A 25,924-nucleotide genomic window follows, 5' to 3' on the forward strand; every position below is an offset into this window, starting at 1 on the left:
ATTTTAAAAAAAGTATTTTTTCAGGGGCTGGCCCTGTGGCCGAGTGGTTGAGTTCGCGCACTCTGCTTTGATGGCCCAGGGTTTTGCCAGTTTGGATCCTTGGCACAGACATGGCACTGCTCATCAGGACATGCTGAGGCAGCGTCCCACATAGGACAAGCAGAAGGACCTACAACTAGAATATATAACTATGTACTGGGGGCTTTGGGGAGAAGAAGAAAAAAAATAAACGGAGATTGGCAACGGATGTTAGCTTGCGTGCTAATATTTTTTTAAAAAGTACTTTTTCACTAAAATGTATGCTATGATGCAGAAGAGAAATTGTTAAACCTAAACTATCACTAAGCATTTTACAATATGACTGTCATTTCTAAAAAGGTTAGCTTGAAAAATGAATACAAGCAAACGGTCTTACATACATGCTCTATGAAAGAGCTCTATTCTTCAGGAATCGAAATATCAAATTAAATAGATATTTAGTGAGAAGCTGGCTGGTGCAAAGTACTCTGCTAGATCTTCTCACCGCATTAGGCCCACGTGGCTAGTTCTGTGTGGGACTTACCGATTTAATCCTTGAGTCCACCAAGGCATAGAACCTTCTACACAAATGTAGGCTGAGTTAGATCACAGAAAAAGTTATACCCAGTTCACAAAACCAAACAGGAAAGAGTACATAATAGGCTGTTGCTATTGCTGAAATGAGTACAGCCAAAGAAATGACATTTAAAGTGAGTCCAATTCCAATGAGGCCCCAGTGGAGTAGAGTTTGTCTTTCTGTGAAAGCTGGAGAAACCTAAGTGTTTACGTTTAGCTAATTTCCATGTTCTGACTGAAAAAGCCCCAAACAGATGCTTCCTGATCTCGGTCCTTTTCATTTCCTTTAAAAAATAATAGTATGTGTTAAAATTAAAACACACTCTGGTCCCTGCAGAGAAGAAAGTGGAAAAGTTAGTCCCACACTGCTCCTATACAGCCTCCTCACTGCTCCTTCCATTTCAGATCTCAGTTAAGGCAGGGCTTTGATTCCACTGTATAGCTCTTTATTACGAGTACTGTTGCTTTTGTTGGATGATTAAAAGGAAGGACAGTTTTGGCAAGTCAACACCTACTATGTGTCAAGCATTATGCTAAGGTTCACGTCAACCTCATTTAATTCTCTAATAATTCTATGAGATGAGTACTATTATCCCTAATGTTTTTTTTTTTCTTGAGTAACATTAGCCCTGAGCTAACATCTGCTGCCAATCCTCCTCTTTTTTGCTGAGGAAGACTGGCCCTGAGCTAACAACCGTGCCCATCTTCCTCTATTTTATACGTGGGACGCCTGCCACAGCATGGCTTGCCAAGCAGTGCCATGTCCACACTCGGGATCGGAACCGGCAAAACCCAGGCCACCAAAGCAAAACATACGAACTTAACCGCTGAGCCACTGGGCCAGCCCCTATTATCCCTATTTAAGACGGGAAGCTAAGCCTCAAAGAAGCTAACTTGCTGAAGGCCAGCCAGCAGATCCAGACTGTAGCCCTCATCTGTCTGACTCTAAATCCACTATATTACATGCATTTATTTCTCAACCTAGTGTAAGAGAAATAACTTTTCCTTCCTTAATTTCTAATAAACAGAAGAGCACCTTCTCAGGGTGGAAGAAACAAACTCAACCATAATAGAACAGCATAAGCAGGGGGCTAGGAGTGATTTTAAAGTTCCATGACAGAAACCAAACAAGTGGACTATAAGTTTCACACCTGTAAGCCTGGCGCAAACAAAAGAAATAAGGAAATGATTAAATAACAAAGGCTGTGATAGAAGAAAGCTAAGGAAAAGTGGAGTTGTTTCAGAGGAAGGAGTCAGTGAACACTTTATGAAGGAAAGGAGCCATTAGTCAGGTCTCAAGGTTGCATGGGACCTGGTAGACACATTCCAGACTAAATCATGGAGAAGGGAACGAAGCTGTCTCGGGGCCAGAGAAAAGACAGGCCTGTCAGGTAAAACTGAGGGTATGATAGGTACAGTGGAAATAAATAATCAGTTGCACAGGGCTTGCCAAGTGCCAGACACACTTGTAAGTGCTTTATATTAAGTCACCTCATCCTAGCAAAAATCTTGAAACCTAGGCACAGTTAAATGATCTGCCCAAAGTCACACAACACTTAGTGGCAGGGCTGGGATTGAGAACCTATGAAGTACGATTCCAGAGTTTGTGCAGTTAACCACTACAATGATACATTAGAGGAAAAACATATTCAAGTGAAGAGATATAGGTAGCCATTTTTCTGTAGTCAAAAATTAAGCTTTTCAATGTAAATTAAGAGAAAGCAAATGTGTAGGAAAAACAGTAAAAACTAGGAATAGCTTATAACTGGTCAAGATTTTTTTATATTTATTACTTATGGTCCATACGATTTACTGTAAACTATAAATAAGTTGAAATATATTTTTAAAAGAATTAACAGAATTTACAGCACACTTTAAGTGGATCTATTAAATGTACATCCTTTTAATTCATAATCTGATCATACAGAAAGATTAAGTGGAAAAAATGCTCATAAATTTCAGATTTTTAATTAGCCTCTTTTCATCATAATCTACATATTATACAAGGCTCAAAATACTATTATCAAAGGTTACAACTATACACACACACAGCTACATCTATACACATTACATATATAAGAGAAAAGGGGTAGACAGCTCCATCAATAGTCTTTATTTTCGTTATTTTTAAGGTAATAATATGCAGAAAGTCATATAAGGTATTAATATCCCAACAATCTGTACTAAGAAATGTCTCCCATAATTACCATTGTTCAATTTGGCATACTAAAAATATATGGTAGTATCTGAAATACATTTAAGAATTATGTTTGAAGTTTAAGACATTAATTTTCAAACCAAATATATTTTCCTATATCTATCTATCATATATGACAAACTGCAAGCATTGTTATATAATGGCAGTGTTTTTATAATTAAAGATAAATGCCTTTCTTCTTTAAATACCTTGATTTTTCTATGAAACAATGACCACTTAGTAGAAAAATGTGAATAATGTGTCTAAAATTATGATTTAAATCTTCCCCCACTTCTTTCTAAAGATAGCAGCCAAAAAACTGAATAAGTCAGGGTGCCTTTGAAGATATTTAATTAAAATCTAATCCCACATTCTTAAAAGCTCACATAAATTAAGCTGTCATTCAGGAGATTTATGCATTCACATTTGCATATTACATACAATTCATCAATTACTCATGTTTGAAAGCAATGCCTTTCCCAGGGTGTTGAACTGCCAACCGTGCCAACAGACACATGCAACCCACAAAACCATACCCACTGGTACCCTGGAGAAAGACGCTTCCATATGGTCCTTCGTTTGCACATCCACAGAGCTCCAAGCACACTTAGTAAACTATGACTGTAGTTTGAAGGATTCTATTCAGGTAAATGCGCTTGACAGAGATGAACATTTTACTTAATCTTGGTGCAGCTGTACAGTGGTGGCAATTCAACAGCCCTTCTTCCACTCATGGCAAGTTTTAAAATTACAGTAAAGATACAGAATCATTGCTGAGCTTCAGCACAGCCAGACAAAGAGGTTAAGCCAAAAATATTCTCAAGTTAATAGAAGACAGCTATTTGTTTAGCATGGCATATTTGAGTAAGGAAAAAAAAGGTAAAAAAAAATATATACACCTGTGTGTATACATACATTATACATATTGAGTATACATATATATAATGTATATTTACACATTTATACAGAGAGAGAGAGCGGTAAAAATGTCAAAGTGTATGAGTGGCAGCTTATTCAGAGCACTTGCAAAGCTTTAGATGCGGCAAAAATAAGATGCCCATGACTTTTCCAAACTATATGTATTTGTAAAGACTATTTTTGGAAAAAAATGGCAAGTCTTTAATAGTACCATGTCTACAAGTAAACAGATGCAAAGACACATTGTCTTTATGAGCTATAAGCTGTTACAAGATATCTTTAAGCTTTGATACATATTGAGAAGAGAGGTCACTCCAGTTGTCCCAAAGAGAAAATGGTATGCTTATAGGTCACCACATATAACAACAACGAAAAAGAAGCAATCCAAATGTCATAATGGAGTAAGCTATTTCCCAGACAGGTCAACAACTGCCACAATGTTTTCCATGAGTCTATACCTTAATGTTTCATATATTTGTTTTAGAATTCCAAACAACCACTGGCTGTAAAAAGTGACTCGAACTAGGGTCATTTCTCCTTTCATTCACAATCCCTTCCCCTCTTTCTAAAATTTGTCACCAATTCCTTTATCATTTGAATGTCCAGAAAACTTCCAAAACTTATAGCAACTGGAAAATTTAAATGGTCTCTCATTTATTTTATATAAGTTATAAGCCTGTGTATTTGTGTGAGTGTATACTGCAACTAATGTTCAGCAAATGACTCATAGAAATTCAGCTCCATAAAGAGGCTTTGAGTGTCCGCTATGTACAAAGCACTGTGGTAGATGCTTTGGGAAATATAAACATACATTATACATGGTCAGAGCTTACAATCTAATGAGAAAGATATACATGTATACCAATGACTAAAATACTGACATAAACAATGCATTTGGAGCATGAAAAAGAGAGAGAGATCTTCAACCTGAGGAGATCAAAGGAGGTGGCATTTGATCGGGTCATTAAAGATGAGTAGGATAAATATGGAGACTGTTTCATAAATGTGCATGCCTTGTAGAGGGGCCATGCTAATCTGTCTCTGAATCATTCGAATTTTAGTATATGTGTTGCTGGAAAAAATACATAATCAAAACTAGCTTGAGAATCTGGCTAATGTTCAAAGTGTAAAAAAAGACCAATAAGAATATGTGAGATAAACATTGTATTTTCCAGTTATCTACTATTTTCCATGGTATACACAGATGGTTTGGTATAAACTGTGCTTTTACATATATCAAATATTGACCATTAGCTACTCTTAAAGTCTATTTTCATTGAGTATTAGCTTGTTGCTGAACATTAGGTGGAATATAAAGATAGCAATAATAGTGAATTTATTCTATCAGAAAACAACATCTGGGGCCAGCCCGGTGGTGCAGTGGTTAAGTTCGTACGTTCTGCTTCGGCGGCCCGTGGTTCGCCAGGTCAGATCCCGGGTGCGGACATGGCACCGCTTGGCACGCCATGCTGGGGTAGGCATCCCACATATAAAAGTAGAGGAAGATGGGCATGGATGTTAGCCCAGGGCCAGTCTTCCTCAGCAAAAAGAGGAGGATTGGTGGCAGATGTTAACTCAGGGCTAATCTTCCTCAAAAAAAAAAACAAGAAAGAAAAGAAAAGAAAACAACATCTGCCTTTTATTCCAATCAGCCTCTTCACTTTGCAAAATCCTGATTTCCCCCACCAGGTAATAGTAACAGGCTTGTATTACTTTTGTCTTATAAATTTAACGTGAAACAATCTTGTAAGAGGTAATATTTTTGCGATCTGGAATGTGGGTAAATAGTACTGTAGAGCAAAGTATTAAGTGTGTTTGTATAATGTAACTCTCCTTGGCTATAATTTAACCCTGAGAAAAAGTATTTGAGTTGGGTTCTGAACAAAAGAATCTCTCAAGGCTTATCATGTTCAATTAACAATGTTAGCAAAAACAATTGATATTCAATGTGCCCAGTGTTCCAGCATTCGGTGTTAGTTTCAAGTCTTCTTCAAATATTCCACCTCTACACCCTATTAAACCTACATAGATTTTAGTTATGATTGATACACTTACTGTAGTTGAATTATAGTTAGAAAAAAACTATATGGACAGATTTTTAGAATAATTATTCATTGTAACAATTCAACTAATTAAATGTCCGAAATACTTTATTTAAAATAATTCAGCATAGTGGGGATATGTACAACATAAAGTTACTATATCTGGACAATTAATGATCATTTACCACCATGTTTTTGCTTTAGGTCACAGGTTCTTACTTAAATTATAACTGCTGTTTACAATTAAAAATGTCTTATTCCAATATGCCTCCCTAAATGAAAAGTAATGTATCATACTTGACAATTGTCTCTCTTCAAGAAAGACATATTTCTCCCCTCTTTCAGGAAAAAAAAAATTTAAACACTATAACCCCCATAAGTTCTTTTTGTTTTTTAAAAATTTTCCAGAGGAACACAGCTCTAATATCAATGATGTCTTATTGACGTCTTAGAAAATGTTTCTCCATTTCTTAAGCTTGCTGTGGTAGTTTCATAGAGGGAGGAAAATGTTTCATAGGTGAAAAAGCAAAGCAGAATTCAAATCAAAGGGAATTTAAGTTCTGTTAATAAATAAAGCTGCCATAAATCCAAATAATAGGACTGACATTTTACTAGATAGAGTCAACCTAGTCTAAGTTACTCACTATTCTAACTTTAATTAAAATTAACAAGCGAATTAAAAGCCAGAAGTAAAGATGAAATAAAAGTCTCTCAAACATTCAGTATAAATAAAATATTAAATTGGTGAAACTCACAATGTTATCAGTGTTCTAGGTTTATTTTTAAACATATCTTAAGAATAGGGATCGTATAAAAATATTTTATGGTAGCATGTGTGAACTGAACAAGATATCTACTCAGTTTAGAGAATATTTTGATATACTAGTTTTATTCTAGTCCAATAGTAAAAGAAAACGTATAAATTCAATTCTAATTCTAGCAGCATCATTGGATTAGGAAAAAAAACATCAGCTCTGTTTGCAGTTTAGTAAAAATAATAATGATAATAATTTGGAGGGTTGGATCTCACAAATTAGTAAGGCTTACTGAGTTTTTAGATAATGATTTGGTTTGGTTGAAATCCTTATTTTAGATAATAGCAAAGGGCTAAACTAATGACTAAATTATAGCACTGTGCAAAATTATCTTTTGTCTTTTGATATATAATGTATATTCTAAATTAAGCCTAACATCCTTCCACATAGTATTTTCATTTTATTTCCTCTTTATACTTCATATGTAACAAGAATTAACTTATATAGTAAATGTGCTACACGAGATTTGTCTTTAAGAATCTGATGACATTATTATATGATATATGACTGGCTGTACAAGTTCTGCGTTGGAAAAGGTATCACCTAACAAGAAAGATAAATGTTCTGTCCATTGTGAAACTCCATTATATGTTGTTTAGGCAAGAAAATCATTGAAAATGACAAAAGCTATGTCAATCAAAATATAGATATTAAAAGTGCTTAAATACACAGATTGATAATCCATATTGTGCTAAAAGAAACAGAATAAGCAGAGTATTTTCTAAATTATAAGTTTAAGGAAGGTCATAATTCTTGCCCCAGGCACACCTAAATATGAAGCCTTTCTACCACTTTTTTGCAACAGTCTCACTGTAAGCAACCATCAATTTTGCTGTCCAGAACCCTGTTTCAATCAAAATAAGACTAACAGTGCCACAGTAGAATATCAATGAAATCTCTAACTTACTGAGAGAGCATCTTTCAGGATAGAAAGAGACAGAGTTTAGGTAGGAAAAAGATATTGTTAAGTTCCCCTTCTCAAAGCTGGAGGATAAGGCAATAACAATCTCAATTAAATCAATTTGGTGTGGCAAATATTTATTGGATTAGTAATATTTGCTGTTTATTAGGACTCACTATAGATCTAGTAGAATTTGGAAACTTTACACAAAAACATACACAAATACACACACACATGCAAATAATATTTATATTCACACATTTCCACATTAGCAGAGCCTGGTAGAATGCAAGTCATGTGGCAAACACTTACTAAATGTTTATTGAATAACAATTATTTAATCCAGTTTAATTTTCCACAGGTAACTCCGTAAAAGTTTATTGTCATGGGGCCGGCCCAGTGGCATAGTGGTTAAGTTCACATGCTCTGCTTCAGCAGTCCAGGGTTTGCAGGTTCGGATCCCAGGAATGGACCTACAGCCCACTTATTGAGCCATCCTGTGCAGGCATCCCACATACAAAATAGAGGAAGGTTGGCACAGATGTTAGCTCAGTGACAGACTTCCTCAACCAAAAAAATAATAATAATAGGCTGGTGTCAAGATGATGGCATAGGCAGACTCTGAATTTACCTCCTACCAAGAACACAACCAAGTTACAACAATTCTTGGAATAATTACCCCTGAGAGAGGACTGAAAACTGGATAAAAAGACCCTCTGCAACAAGGAACATTCCTGACTGAGGTGGAAGTGGCATAAATTCCTTTCTGGGGAGAAAAAAGCCACCTTTGAAAGCTGCAGCACTCCACAGCTTGCCGGGAGCAATCCTAAGGTATGCAGCCTTCCCTGGAGGAGCAGGGGACTAAGCAGGGGAATGTTACCACTATAGGCATCCTTTGGCCTCAGCACAACTTAGACAAATCTCATAATATCTGACTTTGCTGGCTATTAAGTACAGTGGGGAGTACCTCTAGAAAAGCTATCAGACCTAAGCGAAAAAAAAGCCAGCTTTTAGAGGGCCCATGCACAAATTCACCCATTTTGGGAAGTAACCTAAAATCACTGGAAAGTAAGGTGCACAGTCCTTTGGTGAAAAGAGACTTACTTGACAGGCTATGGGTGCATCTCTGTGAGAGGTGAGAGTCTCCAGGGACTGAGACATCTGTGGCAACCATTACTGTGACCTAGTGCAGGCATGCTGACACAGATGCTGGCAGGCACCACTGGAATTCTTCCTCTGGCCTGTTAGCCCAGGGTCTGCCCCATCCACTAGAGTGTTGATTTAATCCAACTCAGCCAGGGCAAGCACCCCCCCCCCCCCCCGAGGGACTGGCCCAACCCAACAGCAAGACTTCAGGCAACTTTTTGGCCTGCATAGGCTGAGTGCCTGGATCCTCTCCAGGTAGACAAGTGGGTCTGCCTCTGCAGGGTAGAGTGTGCTTGAGAAGTGGGTGGAGTGGGTGGAGCATTGGTGAGGTGTGGAGGGGCCTCTGCAGTGGGGGAACTGGGTACATTCCAGGAGGTCAGGATGTGTGCATGGGCCTGGACTCTGTTGACAGTGTGGGTGGACCTGTGAGCTATGGGGCTTATCAGTGGCAGAAGACCTGTGCTTCTCAAACAGCCACATAGAGGATTGCCCCCATTCCAAAGCCTGGAATAACTGGGTGCTCCTGTGCCTGGGGCCAGCCCCACCCAGCTGCAATCCTGTGAGAGCCCACAACAGCCTTGCAGGCCAGAGCCCTACAGCAATTTTAAGTCCCTGAGCCTAGCAACCAGTCATGCTTGGGGCCTACGTACATAACAGAAAAACTGCAACAGGAATGTGCTATTAGACCTTGCAGCCAACTGTGTTGGGGCTCCCCACACCCAATGAGCAATGAAGTGACTGAAGTGTCTGTAGTAGGCACACGTAGCTCAGCATTACAACCAGCTGGCCAAGGGGACGGATTAGACTCCCTGGGCACCTGCAGCAAGAGGAACTCTGCTACAACAGAAAGATACATGTAGCCCACACAGGGGTTACTCCTGGAACATTTGGAAATGGTGATGATAGGGAAGTACACCATTGGACCTCAAAAGGAATCTCTTACATAAGGCCACTTCTCCAAGATCAGGAGACATAGCTGACCTACTTAATACATAGATATAAGTACAGAGAGAGAGGCAAAATGAAGAGGAAAAGGAATATGTCCCAAGCAAGGGAACAGGACAAGATCCGAGAAAAAGAACTAAATGAAACAGAAATAAACAATATACCTGACAAAGACTTCAAACAAAAAATCATAAGGATGCCCAGTGATTTTCGGAGAAGAGTGGATGAACACAGAACATCAAGAAAGAATTGGAAAATATAAAAAAGAACCAATCACAAATGAAGAAGACAATATTGGAAAGGTAAAATTGATGAGAGGGACTCAATAGCAGAGTAGAAGATACAGAAAAATGGATTGGCGGGTTGGATGAAAGACTAGAGGAAATCACCCAAGCTGAACAGGTAAAAGAAAAAAGAATTTAAAATAATGAGAACAGTCTAAAAGAACTCTGGGACAATATCAAGCACACTAACATTGTATTATAGGTATCCCAGAAGGTGAAGGGAAAGACAAAGGAACAGAGAATCTATTTGAAAAAATAATAGCTGAAAACTTTTTTAACCTAAGGAAGGAAACAGACATCCAAGTACAAGAAGCGTAAAGTGCACCACCAAGATAAACCCAAAGAGGCCCATACCGAGACACATTATAATTAACAAGTCAAGAATTAAAGACAAAGAGAGAATCCTAAAAGCCATAAGAGAAAGGCAACAAGTGACACACAAAGGAAACCCCATAGGGCTATCAGCTGACTTCTCAGCTGAAACCTTACAGGATAGAAGGGAGTGACACAATATATTTAAAGTGCTGAAAGGAAAAAATCTACAGCCAAGAATACTCTAGCCAGAAAGGTTATCATTCAGAATGGAAGGAGAGAGAAAAAGTTTCCCAGACAAGCAAAAATCAGAGGAGTTTATCACCAAGAAACAGGTTTTACAGGAAATGCTAAAGGGTCTTATTTAAGTTGGAAAGAGAAAACCACAAATAGGAATAAGAGAATTATAAAAAACAAAAGAGGCAATAAAATCACAGGTAAAGGCAAAAATACAGTAAAGCAGCAGATCAACTACCTATGAAGGTAATATGGAAGGCAAAAGACATAAGTACTAAAATTACCTATTTCCATGATAAGAAGGTAAGGGATACACACACAGAAAATAAGAGGTGACATATGATATGAAAAACATAAAATGTGGGAGGAGGGGATCAAAAGAGTAGAGCTTTTAGAAAGAGGTCAAACTAAAGAGACCGTCAACTCAATATAGATTGCTATACACGTAGATTATTATATATGAACTTCATGGTAATCACAAACCAGAAACCTATAATAAATACACAAAGAATTAAGAGAAAGAAGCCCAAACATAAGACTAAAAAAAGACATCAAACCACAAGGGAAGACAGGAAGAGAAGAAAGGAACAGAGAACTACTAAAACACCCAGAAAAAAGTAATAAAATGGCAATCAGTATACATTTATCAATAGCTACTTCAAATGTCAATGGACTAAATACTCCAATCAAAAAGCATAGGGCTGCCAAGTGGACAAAAAAAATGATCCATATATATGCTGCATACAAGAGACACACTTCAGACCTAAAGACAGTCACAAACTGAAAGTGAAGGGATGGAAAAAGATATTCCGTGCAAAAGGCCAAGAAAAGAAAGCTGGGGTAGCAATACTTATATCAGACAAAATAGACTTTAAAACAAAAACTGTAACAAGAGAAAAAGAAGGGCACTACATAATGATAAAGGGAATAATCCAACAAGAGGATACAACACTTGTAAGTATCTATACACCCAATATAGGAGCAGCTAAATATATAAAGCAATTATTATCAGACATAAAAGGAGAAATAGCAACACAATAATAGTAGGGGACTTTAACACTCCACTTACACCAATGGATAGATCATCCAAACAGAAGATCAATAAGGAAACACTGGCCTTAAAGGACACATGAGACCAAATGGACTTAAGATATGTATAGAACATTCCATCCAAAAACCGCAGAATATACATATTTTTCAAGTGCACATGGAACATTCTCTAGGATTCATCACATGTTAGACCACAAAACAAGTCTCAATAAATTTAAGAAGATTGAACTAATGCCAAGCATCTTTTCTGACCACAAAGGTATGAAACTACAAATCAACTACAAAAAGAAAGTCAGAAAAGGCACAAATATGTGGAGGTTAAACAAATGCTACTGAACAACGATTGGGTCAATGAAGAAATCAAAGGATAATCAAAAATTACATGGAGACAAATGAAAATACGACATGCCAAAATCTATGGTATACAGCAAAAGTGGTTCTAAGAGGGAAGTTTATAGCAATTCAGGCCTATCTCACCAAACAAGAAAAATCACAAATAAACAATCTAACAGTGCACCTAAAGGAACTGGAGAAAGAAAAAAATCAGCAGAAGGTAGAAAATAATAAAAATCAGAGCAGAAATAGATGAGATAGGCACGAAAAGCAAATAGAAAAAAAAATCTATGAAACCAAGAGCTAGTCCTTTGAAAAGATAAACAAAATTGACAAACCTTTAGCTAGACTCACCAAGTAAAAAAGAGAGAAGGCTCAATAAATAAAATCAGAAATTAGAGGCGAAATTACGATGGACATCTAAGAAATACAAAAGTTTACAAGAGAATACTATGAAAAGCTATACGCCAACAAATTGGATAATCTAGAAGAAATGGATAAGTTTTTAGAATCCTACAACCTTCCAAAACTGAATCAAGAAGAAATAGAGAATTTGAATATACCAATTACCAGTAAGGAGATTGAAATAGTAATCAAAAACCTCCCCAAAAATAAAAGTCCAGGACTAGACGGCTTCACCGACGAATTCTACTAAACATTTAAAGAAGACTTAATACCTATCCTTCACAAACTCTTGCAAAGATTGAAGAGGAGGGGAAGCTTTCTACCTCATTCTATGAAGTCAACATTATCCTGATACCAAAACCAGACAAGGACATCGCACAAAAAAAGAAAATTACAGGCCAATATCATTGATGAACATAATAAAGGCCATAGATGTCAAACTCACAGACAATATTATTCTCAATGGAGAAAAACTAAAAGCTATCCCTCTAAGAACAGGAACCAGACAAGGATGCCCACTTTCACCCCTCTTATTAAACATAGTATTGGAAGTCCTAGCCAGAGCAATCAGTCAAGAAGAAGAAATAAAGGGATCCAAATTGGAAAGGAAGAAGTGAAACTGTCACTATTTGCAGATGACATGATTTTATATATATAAAACCCTAAAGAAGCCTCTAAAAAACTTTTAGAACTAATAAATGAATACAGTAAAGTTGCTGGATATAAAATCAACCTACAAAAATCAGTTGCATTTTTATGCACTAACAACAAAGTAGCAGAAAGAGGAATTAATAATACAATCACATTTACAACTGCAACAAAAAAATAAAATATCTAGGAATAAACTTAACCAAAGAAGTGAAAGATCTGTACACTGAAAATTGTCAAACATTGTTGAAAGACATTGGAAAAGACAAAGGAAATGGAAAGATACTCTGTGCTCTTGGATTGGAAGAATTAACATAGTTAAAATGTCCATACTTCCTAAAGCAATCTACAGAGTCAACACAATCTCTATCAAAGTTCCAACAACATTTTTCGCAGAAATAGAATAAAGAATCCTAAAATTTAGATGGAACAACGAAAGACCCCGAATAGCCAAACAAATCCTGAGAAAAAAGAACAAAGCTGGAGCTATCACACTCCCTGATTTCAAAATATACTACAAAGCTATAGTAGCCAAATCAGCATGGTACTGGCACAAAAACTGACACAAAGATCAATGGAACAGAATTGAGATCCCAGAAATAAACCGATACATCTATGGACAGCTAATTTTCAATGACAGAGCCAAGAATATACAATGGAGAAAGGAAAGTCTCTTCAATAAATGGTGTTGGGAAAACTGGACAGCCACATGCAAAAGAATGAAAGTAGACCAATATCTTATACCATGCACAAAAATTAACTCAAAATGTATTAAAGTCTTGAGTGTAAGACCTGGAACCATTAAACTTCTAGAAGAAATCATAGGCAGTACACTCTTTGACATTGGTCTTAGCAGCATATTTTCAAGTACCATCTCTGATCAGGCAAGGGAAACAATAGAAAAAGTAAACAAATGGGACTACATCAAATTAAAAAAACTTTTGCACAGCAAAGGAAACCATCAACAACACGTAAAGACAACCTAACAATTGGGAGAAGATATTTGCAAACCATATATCTGATAAGAGGCTAATATCCAAAATATACAAAGAACTCTTACATCTCAACAACAAAAAACCTGACAACCCAATTAAAAAATGGGCAAATGAACTGAACAGACATTTCTCCAAAGAAGATATACAGATGGCCAACAGGCACATGAAAAGAGGTTCAACATCATTAACTATCAGTGAAATGCAAATCAAAACTACAATGAGATATCACCTCACTCACGTCAGAATTTCTATAATTAACAAGACAGGGAACAATAAGTGTTGGAGAGGATGTGGAGAGAAGGGAACCCTCATACACTGGTGGTGGGAGTGCAAACTGGTGCAGTCACTATGGAAAACAGTATGGAGATTCCTCAAAAAATTAAGAATAGACCTACCATATGACGCAGCTATCCCACTGCTGGGTATTTATCCAAAGAACATGAAAACACGAATGCATAAAGATAGATGCCCCCCTAAGTTCATTGCAGCATTGTTCACAATAGCCAAGACTTGGAAGCAACCTAGGTGCCCATCAAGGGACATATGGATAAAGAAGATGTGGTATATATGCACAATGGAATACTACTCGGTCATAAGAAATGATGAAATGTGGCCATTCATGACAACATGGATGGACTTTGAGGGCATTATGCTAAGCAAAGTTAGTCAGAGGGAGAAAGTCAAATACTGTATGATCTCATTCATAAGTAGAAGATAAAAACAACAACAAACAATCACATAGAGACAGAGATTGGATTGGTGGTTACCAGAGGGGAAAGGGGGAGGGAGGAGGGCCAAGGGGGTGATTAGGCACATGTGTGTGGTGATGGATGGTAATTAGTCTTTGGTTCATGAACAAGATGTAATCTACACAGAAATCGAAATACATAACGATGTACACCTGAAATTTGTATAATGCTATAAACCAATGTTACCACAATAAAAAAAAAAAAAAACCATAAATCCTATGATTAAGGAGATTCCAGTCTGGTATAAGGAATAATTAATGTATATTAATTATATTGACTATATTTTATAGTATGTTTTGACAAATAGACTTTGAATATTCTAGTCCCTTCAGCTATAGTTTTGCATTATATCATTGTATATTAATGAATTGGAAGGATATGAATACATAAATACACATATATGTGCATATATATAAATAACATATATTTGTTTATAACAGGCCAAGATGAAGAGGGGAAAATAATTTGAGCAATTTGAGTAGTTTCTAAAATCTACATGTATTTATTTATGTAAACCATTATTGGATTTGCATGCCAACTTTCTGAACAGAGGAAAAAATATCAAAGTGTGCTCAACACAATGAGACACTACATGCCTGCTTCTAGTGATTTTAGCCATTTGTTAACATCTGCTTCTGGTTGAATTCCTTCGAAGTGCTATTCCTAAAATTCAACATAAGAAAATCCTTAATCTAAAAATAATAATAAAAATAAATAAGAAAATAATTATTGTCATGTCTCCTCTAGCAACAATGTTATCTTTGTGAGGCTCACTGGAGACTGGAAGTTAAAATGGGAAACACTAAAGTGTGTCTTCTTCCAATTGCTAGTCCTTATCACTTTGTCCCCACCCTTCCCTTCCTAAACCACATAGACTAAATATAGAAAGAAGTCTTTACTTTCCAACATATTAGACAATATCATTATAACTGTATTTTGGGTTTTATTGAACTTTGAATACAAGTCTTTAACATACTGAGAAGATACACTCCCTGACCTTGTTCGAGTGCATTAATTGCTGGGAGTAACAAGCTTGGAATCAGCATATAGAATGATATTCTACAGAGGTCTTCACTGGAAATGAGATGAGTTTATATCCTTAGAAAAAAGCTCAAAGAAGAATTTGGAATATGCCCACTAGCTTTCAACTGACATCAAAGTGAACAGAATCCTTAACACCTTACAAGGAGTTGGAGTTAAATAAGTAAGTGGAGATACACTCAGTTAAAAATGGAAAAAGGACAAATGGTAGATGGTACATCAAGAAATTATAAGAAAAGAATAAGATGAATAAATTGGAGAATAGCTTACAAAGTCACAAATATAGCAAAATAAAGAGGAGAATTTACTAAATGATACCCAAGTATTTAGAACATTACTATAGTCAGCAATACTCTAACACCAAAATTTAAATCAGTGGCATTACACATTTCATGGCATTTTGCTTATACTCTATTCTATTTCATCATCCAAGCACTGGTAAACTTGACCCATAGCCACTCAACAATTACTATACATTTCTAGACTGAAAATGCTACGCTAATAAGAATGCAATAACCAAGGGTTGCTCTGGCATTTCTTTCATATCTTTCATTCAAAAGCAAAATTGGAATTTTCTAATCACTTCCGGTTACTGATAACAAGAAACAATAAAATACTTAGAAAAAAAGAAAAGAGAGCTTGGCATCACCGGAAACATGATTTTTACCCTTAGAACATTTTTTTAAATTACAAGATTAAGTATGTGAAGCCAGTTCCCCCAACATGTAAGAAGTAACGTAAGACAACAGCTGTATGAGCTTGAAGAACGCTCACCAGCCATCTTCTGTCTATTCTTGGAAAGTACCTACCCCACTTCTGCTATCCAACAATTCATCCTTGTAGCCTACTACTTTCATCTGCAATGTTCGATTTGCATTTAGATTGTGCAGCTATGGGGAGTCACATAGCGCAGTCTTGAACCCCTCCAACTTTCTTGCCCAAAATTGGCAAAATAAAATGAGTCTCTCTAGCTCTTTACGGTTATCTTTAAGGGACATAGTCTAGGAAATCAGTGATAAACAGGTAAAAAAATACATTATCCTATTTTTGCATTCTGCTATACAGAGAGCCCCAACTGCAAATCTCTTTAGATCATCCATTGTGAGAAAGCATTGAAAAGGAATATATTAAAGCAAACGTTCTATTGAGATTAAAAGTAGAGAACTCTTCCTGAGGTAACAAATACTCTAAACCATCTTTTAAATGCCTGTAGGAATCAAGTCAGGCCATGAAAGACCTAAGCATCAGCTTGATCGCCCACAACGCTATGTATACATCTCTTCCAGGTTGTCAAAGTTATGGCCGATTTCATTGGATCTGGTGTCCCTTACTTCAAAGAGCCTATAGGTATCTGTCATAAGCTGTGGTATCTGGATGTGAACTCTACTACTTAGGAATGTCACAAGTTCAAAGCTATAGTCATGGGTGCTCCAAACGTCTAAACATGACCTAATGGGTTCCTTTCAAAACTGAGCTGCTGAGAACATGCAGGTATCTCTGACAGTATCAAGACAGAGGGTTTGCAAAGGAAACAAATGTAGCTCTCCTCTTTTCTTGGACGTGGGAATCTGTACACATCTCTGTCCCTACTTCTTTTCTTGAAAAGATAGAAAAGTTCCAAGTATACCAAAAATCCCCATTTACAGATTCTGATTTAGTGGAACTTTATGACATTATCAAATATTTTGCTATTTGTCTCTCTCTCTCTTAATTTAAAGCTGCACTGTATTTCAAGCTTTATATTGTGACTAGAGTAAAAAATCAAATATTGACATGAAAGACCTCTGAGAAAATCTATCCATGTTCTTACAGAGAAGAATAGCAATATAAGTTTATAAAAATTATTTAGTTTTGAATTATGATTTGTAGAAATTTAAGAGTCAAGAAAAAGTATAATACTGAGTTCAGCTCTGTTCTTTTCTTACTAATATAGATATGTATTTTTTATCAAGAGACTTTGACTTTCAGTCACTTTTATTCATTGTAAGCTTTCCTATCCTTAGCAGCCCAAAGCTATTCATCGTTCTATGACCTCTCTACCCGCTATCCCCAATCTTTATCTATGCCTGGCTTAAGGCATTTACACTTCTTACCTTTTATGTAAGTAATCAATACCTAAATACATGAATTACTTCTCCTACTAGATTCATCAAAGGGCAGGCAGGAGCTTATTCTGTGCCTACATTTACTCCTATAATGTTCAGTACAATTCTTTGGATATTATCATATACATGAAAATATAATCAAACATATAATAGGCTGAAAGATAGTTAACATATTTCTCAAATTACAATAATTAACAAGATTGTTCAGGGAATGGGATCTTATGGGTAGTGTCTATCATAGAGCTTTGTCATCAGAATATGCTCAAAAATGACAATTTAAATTATGCTTAACGTCCTGTGGTTTAATATCTTTCCAAAATATGTTAGAACAATTTCCTACTTTTGTAAATACAAGTTTACAAACAAAATGGGATCTTTCTCAGATGACCAGAGATCTTGCTATAGATTAAGGTCATCACTCTGAACATAACTAAGCATTGTGCCAGACTACAGATACAGAGAGCAAATAAAATTGAAATGAAATGTGCACCAAACGAAATGTGTACTGATCCCAATATACTTAAATTGTCCTATCTTGCCATTCCCTCCTCAAAGCTAATTATAACTCCCCAGAGAAATTTGTTTAATTGAGGATTTAAAGTAGTTGATTTTCAGTTCATCATGGTTTTGTTGTACCACTACCAAGCATTTTCTACCAGCTCCACAGAATGAGCAAGACATCCAAATACCATTTAAAAATATATGCTATGAAAAATATCACACACACACACACACACACACATATATATATATAAAACCATTGTGATAGAAAACAGCTTATAATGATGAACAGACATTCTGCAATTCTTCATGGTAATTGTGCACTTGTGCAAAAAGGAGCGAAAAATGTATTAATTATGTGAACAATACATGTGCAATCCCCCTCCTGCAAAAATATTCTCATTTCAATAGGAAAAATCTCATGATGCCAACTGATTTTCAAATGTTGGCTTTGTATTCTCTACTGTTCACTTCCCATTCATCATCTGCATTGATTTTGCTCTATTCATTCTGCTTTTGTGTCAATATAACACAAAAATATAACAACCAAAACATCACTCCCAAGGAAGGAATGTACTCTATTCTAAGGATAATATTTGTTTTATACAAAAATACATTGAAGTGAAATATAGAGAAACTATTGAATTCAAAGTGAGCTAATGAGGCATTCTTCTTATATATTTATAGTTTAATCTGTAATTTATCCTTCTCTTTTCTTCTCTATCTTATTACATTTGTTTTTATATCATTAATATTTTCAATTAAATGGAAAACCAACAATACTTTTTTGTCTACATGCATAGATGGGAACTCTCCAATGACACACCTCTGTTGATAGCCTCCTATAATTTGTACACAAAGTTTTTGGTCAAGGTTCTGCTAATATTTTCCAAAATAATTATCTTTTTTCTGAGAAGTTCTAAGCCTATATTATTTTTCCGTAGGTGATAAAGAAAACTTATCCAATGAGTAAGAGACCAAAGTTTTGAAAGGGTAAATGTCAAAAACAAATTAGACCTCTGATGACATGAACTCCAAGGAAAATCAAATACAATACTCCTTCTATGAATTTGTAATTGCATACCAGAAAGCAAAGAATAAGATAAAAATTTTTCTGTTTGTTTTTCACTTTCACAGAAACTCCATCCTTATATGCTTTTAGATGGTCACATTTTGCTGACATTTACAAACATTTCATGTTGATCTTACATGGGTCACATCAATCATCTATACAGTTTCAATGACACTTTGTTAAATAAACTGTCATGAAAGATTTATAGAGAATTTGATAAAAGTAAAGAAGATGTAGTTTAGCTTTTAAAGATGCATTACCCTTTTTCTGAGGTGTAATATCACTTCTAAAACACCATTAAGCTTTTCTAGCAATAAGTAAATAAAAAATCCCTTTCTCCCACACTTTTATTTGCATAACATTCTTCTTCCTCCAAACGTTGGAGGTGAGAGTAGGAAGGAGACAACCTCTCCCCAATTCCATACTCCCTGGATTTAATGGTTGTACACTGACCCCATTTTAAGAAACATTACACGTACGCTAACAACATTCAGAATTTATTCACTAAGGAATAATTAAATAAATATGAGTCCTTAACCCCTTCATGCAAACACGTGCTTCCCTCAAAAACTTGAATCCTTGCATTCTGAATGGGGTGGTATATGATGACAAAGATGACACAAATTATTCCTCACACATTATTGAGGCATTCAAGTGGAGGAGGGTTACTAAAAACTACACTGGAATTCATTGATTTCTGAATGTGAATAATTACAATGTGAGACCATTTAATTCAATTTCAAGCTAGCACCTGCCTTAAGCACCTGGCTAGTTTTGTTGTTCAAAGTTTTCTTCATGAAGTTAAAAGTGAGTACTACTTTGAAGTAGACTTGTAAAGAGTCACTCAGTTTCTACCAATTTGTGCAAAGCAAACAATAACGAGATCATGTTGCAATTACGTTCACAATCATATATCTCATTGCGGTGGGAGAGTTGGCAATAAGGATTTAGTTAACATCATGGATCTCTTTTTTTTTTTCATTTTCCATACAAATTTGTTGAAAAGTACTAATTTAGAGTATAATTTTCCAAATTGTGTCACTGTTCTAGTTCTTCTTGTAAGTTTCCTTGCTTAATGTTCTACTTGCTGACAGATCTGGGTTATTTCCCTTGCTATCAGTCCTCAGGAAAAATTTTAAATTTTCAGATCAATGAGTTTTGTTGCCTGTATAACAAAGATACATTCTGGTAATGAATAATTTATAACCTAAAAATTTTAGACCTGTATATTTAAAAGAGCAAATTATACATGCTAGAATCCAAGAATATAAGTACTTAGTACAGTATCTTGCATGTGATAAGTGCATAATATTTATTCAATATTAAGGCACGTAGTGGTTATGTTTCTAAAGACAAGATTTGACCTGTAGTATAATCAAATACATGTTATAAAAATAAGCTCTAACGTAATAGAATTCACCTCTACAGATGGTTAGAGTACACGAAGTATTCTTTATGAAAGAAAGCCCAGAGAAAACTTAAATCTCAAACATAGCATTTATAACTCGTTTACACAACAGTTTGAAATTTAGTAATCTTATAGTAATAAAATAGTATTCTATGTAGAAATAACAGTAGAAAATGTTTTCTATTTTTAAGACCACATTTCTCCTTTGATAACACTGACTAAATTATTGTTACATCTTTTAATATCAAAATATCTCTTTTCTTAAGTTTCTTTCCTTAAGAACCACAGTGAGCCTTGTCATGTCTTATTGAGGAGGTAACTGGCTGAGGTTTTCAGCTCTTGATTCTCTTTTATTTTTAAGTAACCAGCTCTTCATTTGTTATGAACTCAAGGGAGAAGTTTCTGAGTTGTTAAGACTGAAGGGGAGCAAACTTGATTTTCAAATTAAGGCTTGACTAGCAATTCAATTGTAGAAACACATTTTGAGAATTATTGGACAATTCTATAGTAGTTAAACAGTGACTAATGAGGAAATTAATAATATAATACAAAGACAACTTCTTATTGTAGTCCTATAAAAAGAAAGTGAAGATCCTGTTAATGGCATTTTTATTTTATCAGAGAGAATTTGACTAAAGGAAGTTAACTTTGGGAACAGGAATGCTAAGCGTTCTACTTAATAGCACCAGGCCTATACACTTACTATCACGTCAGAGCTGTCTCCATTACAAAACTATTGCCATTCGAATCATTAGATCTGGTAAACTGAAATTTAGGGACCTCTCATTCCCGACGTAAAACTACACATTATCTAAGAAAGCAGAGACGACAAAGATTGAACCAGGATATTTTAATTATCTGTAATATTTACAAGCTAAGTTTGCTAAGTTAAAGGTCAATAAAATATATTTGCATCCTACGTCAGTTTGTCACACAAACTTGGAGGTTAGTAAAATACATTTGGATCTTCATGAATCCAAATGAGCAAACATATGAAGCCTACAGCATGGTTCCAGGTACATAGTGGGTGCTCAAAGATTGTTTTTAAATAACTGAAAGGATTCTCTTGGAAAGCATTTCAAAGAAACAATTAAAGTGATTGCAAAAGTATAATTAACCCTTTTATATTTTGGGGGAGGGAAGCATCCAGATGCCTTCTAACGGTCTTAAAGAGTTCATACAGCTTCTATAAATATCTCTTCCAATCTACAACTTAAGCTTCATATGAAAACCAGTTTTACACGAGTAAAATGTGTTATAAAACAACTGAAGAACAAAATAGCATGATATTTTCATGTTTGAGGTGAAAAGTTAAATTTTGGAATGTTACATGATTTGTAATCAATTATTTATGATTAAAAGTATCCTTCTTATTCATTTTACTTTAAAATACCTTAAGCCTTTACACCATAAGTAATGCTTCTGTATGGTAAATTTTGCCTGACATGCTTAACCCTTTATCTTCAAAGAAATCTTTATAATTTTTTCCAATTATACTATAGCTAGCTCTTTCTGTTATAAATTCTTTGGTACAGACTTGAACATGAAATCAACTTCCAAAACCCATTATAAATATCTCCTATTTACACAAACTGAATATTCATTGAAAATTGAAATACCGTATTATTTCATGACCACATCGTCACTATCAGAAGTCCTAAGATGACCTAGTATTAGTTTCCCCTTAGGAATAAAACCATATTCTTTAACTTGAATCAAAAAACAGGCCACAACCAAAACAAGTGTCCTCTGTCGCTATATTTCTTCAGTCCATTCTCTCTTTCATTAATCACTTTCTATCACCTCCTGACACTGGGTGAGCAGCTTTATTTCCAGATTGTGTGTTATCCTTCCACATTACTAACAGGGTCTTAATATAGTCCTAGTTAAAGACATACAATTCCTATTATGAATGCCAACTTGAAGCATATTTTTTGACCTGGAGCTTTTTCCAATATTTAGCTTTTCAAAGAAAACTTTATTACATAAAATATGATGCAAAAAAGAGCATAAACTATTATATATTTCTAAAAGTAGGAAGAGATTGGATGATTCTTTTATAAGTTTAGACCTCAAGAGGGTAAAAAGAGCAATGCGCATGAGAGTGGTCAGGGAATGCTTTTCTGATAGGGTAGCATTTGAGCATGAATAAAATGAGTGGGCAGGCACCCTAAATATTGGGTGAGAACATTTTAGGCAGAAAGTGGAGAAAGTGCAAAGGTCCTGAAGCCAAGATTTTAAGGCCTAGTCTGGTGAGAGAAGAGTGAAAGTTTTGTACTCGCTGATATTTGAAAGAACATCCTAAAGTCATTTTCATTTGTTTCCCTGACTTTTTTCCCCATAGCATTTATCTCATATGACTTATAATTTATTTGTTTACTTGTTTATCATCTATCTCCCTTAACTATAGTCTGTCATTTTGTTTTGTTCATTATTATATTTCTGTGCCTAGAACAAAACTTAGCACATGTGATCAATAATTTTTTTTAATTAGTAAATAAACAAATTTAGTAGGTTGTATTTAGGTACACACTACATTTAAATTTACACAACAGTGCAAGCTAAATTGATTGGTGAGATTCTTGCATGTGGGCGACCTTGCCCCTGAATGCCTCGCTGCACTCAATCACTCAGAGCTAAGCACAGTTGTTCTCTAAAAGGCCCTGGCTCATGATCCCTTCTCTCAATCTGGCTGAGATAACAGGCCATGTAGTACTCTGGTCCTTACTATTACTGTTACTCACGGAACGGCTCTATGTCCTCCAGATCCAGAATTTCTTGAGTACCACAGGCTTCTGAGATGACTCATCTTTCCTGTACCCTCCTTTTGCCATCTGCTTAAGGCTGCATTCTGACTAAATTATTGAGGCAACTCTTAAACCCTCACTCTCATATTCTGTTCCATAGGTGGAGGGAGGCAGAAGACAGTGCCATCATAACTATATTTGACTATACCTAGGCATATCATGTTCAAACTGCAGAAAATCAAAGATAAAGAAAAAATCGTGATAGAAGTCATATTTTTAAAAAACCCTTGCCTATAGAAGAGCAAAGATAAGAGTTACATCTGACTTCTCTTCAGAAACCAAGCAAGAAGAGAGTTGAGAGAAACATCTAAAGTGTTGAGATTTTTTCCAAACCACCAACTTAAAATTCTGTATTCTGTGAAATTATCCTTCAAAAGTGAAGGAGAAATAGGCTTTCCCAGACAAACAAAAATTGAGGAGATTTGTTGCCAGTAGACCTGCCTTGCAAAAAAAAAGTGATTAAAATAAGTTATCAGAGAGAAGGAAAATGACGTAGGTCAGAAATTCAAGACTACATAAAGTACTGAGCATTTGAAAAGGAATAAGTGAAGGTAAAATAAAAACTTTAACTTTTCTCATTCTTAACTTATATAACAGATAATAGTTTGTTTGAAATTATAACAATGCATTCAATGATTATAGCTTTTGTATAAGTGAAATGAATGACAGCAATGGTACAGGGACATGAGGGAGGAATTAGAAATATTTTGTTATTTTGTTATTATAACATAGTTATCCTACCTGGGAAGTTGTATAATGCTATTTGAAAGTAGCCTTAGGTTAGTTTTTTATTTTTTCCCTTCTTCTTCTCCCCAAAGCCCCCCAGTACGTAGTTGTATATTCTAGTTGTGAGTGCCTTTGGTTTTGCTATGTGGGATGCCACTTCAGCATGGCCTGATGAGCAGTGCCATGTCCGCGCCCAGGATCCGAACCAGCAAAACCCTGGGCCAGTGAAGTGGAGCGCGTGAACTTAACCACTCGGCCACCGGGCCGGCCCCTGGGTTAGTTTTAAACGTATATTGCATACACTATGTCAATCCCTAAAAAATTTTTTTAAAAGTTAAGTATAATGGATAAGCTAAGAAAAGAGAGAAAATAGAATAATATAAAATGCTCAAATAAAACCAGAGAAGGCAGAAGAGTGGAAGACAAAAACAAAAACAACAAGAACAACAAACAGAAAACAGTAACAAATATGGTAGACATTAATCCAACTATATCAATAATCACTTTAAATGTCAGCGGTCTAAAATATAACAAAAGACAGGCATTGTCAGGGTGGATCAAAGAAAAAGACCCAACTATATGTTGTCCACAAGAAATCCACTTTAAATATAAAGATGTATGTAGATTACAAGCAAATGGAGGAGAAAGATATACCATACTAACACTACTCAGAAGGAATTTGGCATAGCTGTATTAATTTCAGACAGAGAAGACTGCAGAGCAAGGAAAATTATTAGGGATAAAGAGGGCCATTGGGGCCGGCTCCGTGGCCGAGTGGTTAACTTCGCGTGCTCTGCTGCGGCGGCCCAGGGTTCGGATCCTGGGCGCGGACATGGCACCGCTCGTCAGGCCACGTTGAGGCACCGTCCCACATCCCACAACTAGAAGGACCTGCAACTAAGATATACAACTATGTACGGGGGGTAGGGGGTTGGAGAGATAAAGCAGAAAAAAAAAAAAAGATTGGCAACAGTCGTTAGCCCAGGTGCCAATCTTTAAAAAAAAAAAAAGAGGGCCATTACATAATGATAAAACGGCCAGATATCCGTAAGACATAACTATCTTTAATGTGTATGCATCTAAAAATAGAGAATTCAAGATATGCGAGGCAAAAACTGATAGAACTGCAAGGAAAAATAAATGAATCCACTATTATAGTTGTAGACTTCAACACCCCTCTATGAAAAATGGACAGATCCAGCAGGCAGAAAATCAGCAAAGACATAGTTGAACTCAATAGCACCATCAATCAACTGGATGTAATTGACATCTATAGACTACTTCATCCAACAAAAGCAGAATACACATTATTCTCAAGCTCACATGGAACATTCACCAAGATGGACCACATTTGGGGTCATAAAATACCTTAACAAATTTAAAAGAAGAGAAATCATACAATGTCAGCTCTTAGACCATAACGGATTTAAAGTAGAAATTGGAAACAGAAAGATAGCTGGAAAATTCCAAAATACTTGGAAATTAAACAACAAACTTCCATATAACACATATGTTAAAGAAGAACTCCCCAGAGAAATTAAAAAATATTTTGAACTAAATGAAAATGAAAATACAACTTATCCAAATGTGTGGGATGGAATGAATGCAGCGTTCAGAGGGAAATTTAAAGCACTGAACGCATACTTCAAGAAAAAGTAGGGGCCGGCCCAGTAACGCAGCGGTTAAGTTCGCA

General features: G+C 35.7%; 1 protein-coding gene and 1 non-coding gene across 6 annotated transcripts in view; both read right to left on the minus strand.

The window, feature by feature from the left end:
- DACH2 (dachshund family transcription factor 2) overlaps positions 1 to 25,924 on the minus strand; it is a 470,115-nt gene that overhangs the window by 262,158 nt on the left and 182,033 nt on the right. The gene's annotated exons all lie outside the window — the stretch shown is intronic.
- On the minus strand, positions 4,691 to 4,794 carry LOC124246226 (U6 spliceosomal RNA). Its single transcript, XR_006890434.1, has one exon. It is a non-coding gene; the product is annotated as a U6 spliceosomal RNA (small nuclear RNA).

Source organism: Equus quagga, chromosome 10 (assembly GCF_021613505.1).
Source record: "Equus quagga isolate Etosha38 chromosome 10, UCLA_HA_Equagga_1.0, whole genome shotgun sequence".
Taxonomy (NCBI): domain Eukaryota; kingdom Metazoa; phylum Chordata; class Mammalia; order Perissodactyla; family Equidae; genus Equus; species Equus quagga.